Source organism: Mytilus trossulus, chromosome 9, assembly GCF_036588685.1.
Source record: "Mytilus trossulus isolate FHL-02 chromosome 9, PNRI_Mtr1.1.1.hap1, whole genome shotgun sequence".
Taxonomy (NCBI): Eukaryota; Metazoa; Mollusca; class Bivalvia; order Mytilida; family Mytilidae; genus Mytilus; species Mytilus trossulus.
The window spans coordinates 67,245,388-67,251,387 of record NC_086381.1 but is presented as its reverse complement, the minus strand read 5'-3'; the positions used below and the strand labels follow the sequence as shown (position 1 = coordinate 67,251,387).

The 6,000-nt window shown below is 29.8% G+C and overlaps 1 long non-coding RNA gene across 1 annotated transcript; it reads right to left on the bottom strand.

Moving 5' to 3' along the window:
- Positions 1-460: 460 nt before the first annotated feature.
- Positions 461-5,805, bottom strand: LOC134683284 (uncharacterized). Its single transcript, XR_010100985.1, has 6 exons — positions 5,736-5,805; positions 4,821-4,885; positions 2,990-4,196; positions 2,195-2,264; positions 1,804-1,862; positions 461-708 (listed from the first exon to the last, which is right to left on the bottom strand). It is a non-coding gene; the product is annotated as an uncharacterized LOC134683284 (long non-coding RNA).
- Positions 5,806-6,000: the final 195 nt, after the last annotated feature.

Below are 6,000 nucleotides of genomic sequence, written 5' to 3'. Positions count from 1 at the left end.
TTCTGGATCCACCACTGACTAAATATCTTGATCTGTGCAAAAAATTATTAGATCACCAAGGATATGTTTAACAATTCATTTCATATTTTTAATCACATGCTGTTTTAAAATAAAAAGTAAAGTTTATTTACTCACACCAAATTTCTAAGCATAGTAATCTTTATTAAATACCCCCCCCCCCCCCCCCCCCAAACCCCTTTCGGAGGAAAAATTTGGTTGATTGTACAGGAAATGACTGGTGTTGGGCCCCTTTATGTTAAGTTCTGGATTCGCAAATAGGTAAAGTGAGTAAGTGTATGATATGTTTGTTTATCCATCTACAACTTTAACCCACAATTATCAAGATTAAATGGGACTTTCTCTAAACTTTCAAATAATCTTCAGTATCTGCCAACAATTAATTTTTGTTTAATCAATTGTGCTGGCCCCGTCTAAGAAAGTCCTGTAGGACCCAGCAAAATTTAAGTTTTAATGATTCATCAATTAAAAAACAATAATTGAATGCAAATGGAATACAAATAATATAAATAAAAAAATATCCAATTTGAAACTCAATACAGGAATAAAAACAATTTGTTTACAACTCATTCTGCCACAAGATTACTGTCTAAGGATTCTACTAAAAAAAGACAGTAACAGTTCAGCCACGGTTTGCAGGATATTGTCTGAAGATTGTACCACACAAGGCAGCAAAGGTGACACTTTCAACTGAAAAGAAATAAAGTCAAGTTTTAATTATTGTTTGATTTCGAATTAATTATTATTCTGGAATATAATAACATTTAATGTGCAATTTTTCAAATAAAAAAAGAACCTGATATCACTGAATGTGAAATATAAAAAATAGAAGATGTGGTATGATTGCCAATGAGACAACTCTCCACAAGAGACCAAATGATACAGAAATTTAAAACAACTATAGACTGTATGACCGTCGACAATGAGCAATGCCCATAAACCATTATCAAGTCAACTATAAAAGATTCCCAAAATGACATCTGTAAAACAATTCAATCAAGATAACTAATGGCCTCATTTATGTACAAAAAATGAACAAAAAACAAATATGTAACACATCAACATACAACCCCAGAAACAGGCTCCTGAAGACAAAAATAAACTTTCCAAACTTTTCTGAGACTTAAGGTGGTACCTTACACTACAGGGAGATAACTCTGTAAAATCAGCTAAACGTTTTAATTACGTTGTGTTATTTAGGTAGGATTAAGCTTTTTAATGATCAAAAGTAGTGTTTGTAAAACTGCTATATAATCAGTGTAATTTATCTGATAAAATAGTTCGTTCAACGTTTTTGAAATTTTTATATTTTTGTCAAAGGGTCAAAAGTAATACTTTGTCAAAATTTTATGAAAATATAAACGAGCCAAATTAATTTTAGTGAAAGTGTTGGGTACCACCTTAACATCAATTTTCCATGAGTAATTATTTGAAATATTCAACATAATGAATGCAGAAGCTGCTGATAAATTCACTAAACAAAAAGTTAAAATAATTGAATACGGTATGTTATTTGTTGTTTAGTTGACACTTACTCCACTCAAAATTTATGTTAAAAATGTAGGAATAAAATTCTTTTGAAAGTTGAAACGAATATATGAACCACTGAATGTATGCATCTTTTTATAAAAGCTATTTTTTTACTTGATATCAGGTTATATCCCCTTCATATTTCTTGTTCAGGAAAGGGACAAAAAATCAGTAAAAATGGATACATAGATATCTAGGGGCATAGATACATGTATAATTAAAATTTAAATTGTTTGTTGATTAATAAATTCTCACCTTAAACAGCTCTCTTTACTCCTCAAGCAAGTTACCCAAAGGAAACTTGTGATGCTAACCTGTAAAACAAAGTTCAATGTCAGTTATTCGCAACTTTAAAAAATATATATAGATCATAATAATTGATTAAAAGTTCTCGAATAACATACAAAATTCTGCGAGAAAATAATTGGTATTCAAAATCAAACTTATGGTTATGTTTTCTGCTCTTTGTATGTTTTTTTTTATCTCTCCAACTCATTCTGGATTGCTATTTTCAATTCTATCAAGTTTGCAATACAAAAATAAACTTGTACTTTATCATATAGTATATTATTTCAAACCTTTAAAAAAACAATTGATATCAATTACTATTCAATTATGAAAAAAACTAAAAAGCTTGTATACCTACCATCATGTTAACAATATCAGATATTCAAGTCTTACTCCCCACACCATGAAAACATTGTAATTTCAACAACCTGGAAAAAAATGTTTTTAAGATTAAATTGTACATAAGATTTTTTTTAAAAGTGTAACAAAATTATGCCTTGTCACATTTCTTATGAATTTGTCTTATACTATCATTTTCTGTATGTTTACTTGATACCTAAGGTACAAAACAATTCAATTGAATACAAGTTGTTGTTCACATCCATTTGTATTTTTGTGCATCTGATGAGTTGAGCCTTTTTAAACTGATTTTTATAGTTCGTTCTTATGTTGTACTGTTATACCACTGTCCCAGGTTAGGGGGAGGGTTTGGATCCTGCTAACATGTTTAACCCTGCCACATTATTTATGTACATGCTTGTCCCAAGTCAGGAGCCTGTAATTCAGTGGTTGTCGTTTGTTTATGTGTTACATATTTGTTTTTCGTTCATTTTTTTTACATAAATAAGGCCGTTAGTTTTCTTGTTTGAATTGTTTTACATTGTCTTATCAGAACCTTTTATAGTTGACTATGCAGTATGGGCTTTGCTCATTGTTGAAGGCTGTACAGTGACCTATATTTGTTAATGTCTGTGTCATTTTGGTCTTTTGTGGATAGTTGTCTCAATCGCAATCATACCAATCTTCTTTTTAATGTGTTATAAAATTGTTCAGCATTGATGTAGATGTCCTCAAAATCAAACCCATTATAAACAAATAATTTAAAATGCCTATAATAATATGATCATTAGTTTTGTGGAATATTTCAACTCACCACATATTTTTCATGGTAAGGCCTCAGACTGGGTTGAAGATTTAATTGACCATCTTCTTTAAGAGCTGCTATCCTAACCTGGAAGGTGGTTTATGTCCTCATCTTATTGTCCATTTGCTTTCAGAAATAACATTATGTAAAAATAAATATCAGATGCACTTTTTAGGTCTTTTGAAATTTCACCTAATCAATTGTAGTTACCCACAATTTCTCCCACCCTCCAAATCTATTATCTATAGCTAGAGCTCTGCTTACATTTTTTTTAATTTACAGAACTCTAAATAAAAGTAATTTTAGCAAGTATACATCTGATATTTAAAGAAAATGTGTACAAAAGTGAATATTTTAATTAAAAAAGTTATATTCCATATAAACACTCAGGAAATTTCAAGTATAATGAGTATAACAAAGGAATTACCTCCCTTTTGTCCTGAAAATTTCACCCTGTTGAGACTCCACACCCTTTAAATATTTAACAATACAAAATTTGTATAATTAAAATAAAGAAATAATAATATGTAAAAACTACAACACATTTCAATAAAGGGATGCGCTTTAGCACATGATACGGCCGTTGCTCTTTTAAGTTTCACCAAAACTGCATAATATCCCCCTTTTTTAAGTATAAAAATTCATTACTTAAGAAAACGTAAAATCTAAAATTAATAAAAAGGGAAAGGGAGCTTATGTCAATAGATATAAACAATTCACCAAAGTTTCATGGACATTGGTGAAAGCCTTTTTAAGTTATTGTCCAGGTGTGAAAAATCCCCCTTTTTTATGAATAAAGCCCCATAAATCCAAAACTTAAAATCTGGAATTTATAAAAATTGAAAGGGAGCAATAACAAAATGTATATAAAAATTCAGGAAACTAAAAAAAAACACTTTACATATTTTTTTTTAGATTCTCCATTCTAAACCAACTGGAGGCCTTTTGACTAGACACCATTATTAAGTTGACAAGTAAAATTTGTCTGTTCCATTTCATTTTCAAAGTAAAAATGAAATAGAGATACAGGGGGTGGGGGAATAACGAAGAAGATCTAACAATTGTAAATACAAGCTTCCAATCTAATTGAAAATGGAGAATCTTTACACCTTTTTTTTTTTTTTATAAAAAATTACATTTTTTGAAATATATACAAAAAAAATTTGAATAACATTCTTCAGTTTTATCACATAATCATTGCTGCAGCCACAGCTTCCTGAAATAGAAATAAACATTCTTAAACATATTTGTCAAAACAAGATCAAACCGATATACCGATTTATACAATTATTAGCAAAAAAGGATGATAAAATCAATGGTTGATGTGCATCATGTTTATTTCCCTTTATTAGTTGTATGAATTAATGCATTGGTTTTCTAGTTTGAAACTGTTTCACATTTTGTTATGTCCAGGCAGGGCCTTTAAAACTGGTACTGTAAAACCAGAAATTATTGCATGCTATTCTTGTGATTTTTCAACAAATGGACAAATATGCAAGATAAATAATCCCAAGATTTCAGAAAAATCTGGCCTCAAAGTTTTGCATTAGTGATTAGATTTATAAATACAAGTTCCTATTGTGATATTCAACCAGTTGCATTATTTACATTCATATAGGTTTTGCTCATTGCTGAAGGTCCTACAGTGATTGTAATTTGCTTCTCTTATTGATAGTTGAGTAGTTGGCAATCTTATAACATCTCTTTATTCTTAAATACCCAATCCAGATTACCAGTATAATTAAAACTATTAATTTGGAAAATATTTCAAAATACATGTGTTCATAAAAAAATACATGGTGAATTTAAAAGTTCATTAATCAATATTTTAGTTTCTTACCATAAAATTCAGCTCCAATGGCCGTTTCCCAGCTCCAATCCTTGCAGACAAGCTGTGGTGCTAACCTGAAATATAAAATACAAAATTGTTTTAAAGGATAACTTCTGAAATACTGTATCTATGATATATAAAATGGGTTATATATGCGATAGGTTTTGAGAACATTGGTTAGACATCAATCCAACAACACAATTCAATCCTAAAAGGAGTAGGCTTAAAAGGGTTAAGTTGGCCCTAAGATTATTTTTTTTTTTAAATCAAGCCCAAATACTACAAATTTAACATATGTATTGTTCTGGTATCATTATTGATACAAAATAAACACTTCATTTTGGCACCTGACACTATAAACTATTAAGTTATGACATCTTGATTATGCAATTCTGGTGTATTCGCAAAAGCGCCAATTAAGGTCCAATTTTTCACAATTCAGAACAGTTTTTAGCATATCCAGTAATAGTTTATGTCTTTTTATTTAAATACATGTATTACCCTTGGTTCCTATAAGTTACGAAACATTTTGGATCAAAGGTATTCTTTAAGCTTTAAGGTAAGAAAATTCACAAAATTATAGCATTTTGATAATATCTCCCAATATAGCTAATTATGGAGACTACAATGTATTATAAAGAAGCGATTTATTTTAAGTCACATTAAGTTTCTTGAAATATATCCATTTAAGATCCAAATTGGGGCCCCTTTGATATTCTATGATAAAAGTTGAAATTTAAAATCTATTATAAGGCCATACTTTGCCAAGAGACCATTGTCATATGATACTGATAAAATAAAGAGTATATACTGTTGACCACACTCTTATAAACCTTTAACCCTAAAAAAATCGGTATTCATTTTAAAATAATCTTATTTATAGATTATTTTTTTTTAAACAGGATTAACAATACTGGTACCTACCTACATATTAGCTGTATTTGACCACCAAGTCTTATTCCCACACCATGAAAACATGCCACAGAAAGTACCTAAAAAGAAATTAACACATTTATTAATTTTACAAACCAATTTCAATGTCAACCTAAAGATTGATTTACACATTTTTAGCTCACCTGGCGTCCGGCGGCGTCGTCCGTCGTCCTGCGTTAACTTTTACAAAAATCTTCTCCTCTGAAACTACTAGGCCAAATTAAACCAAACTTGGCCACAATCATCATTGGGGTAT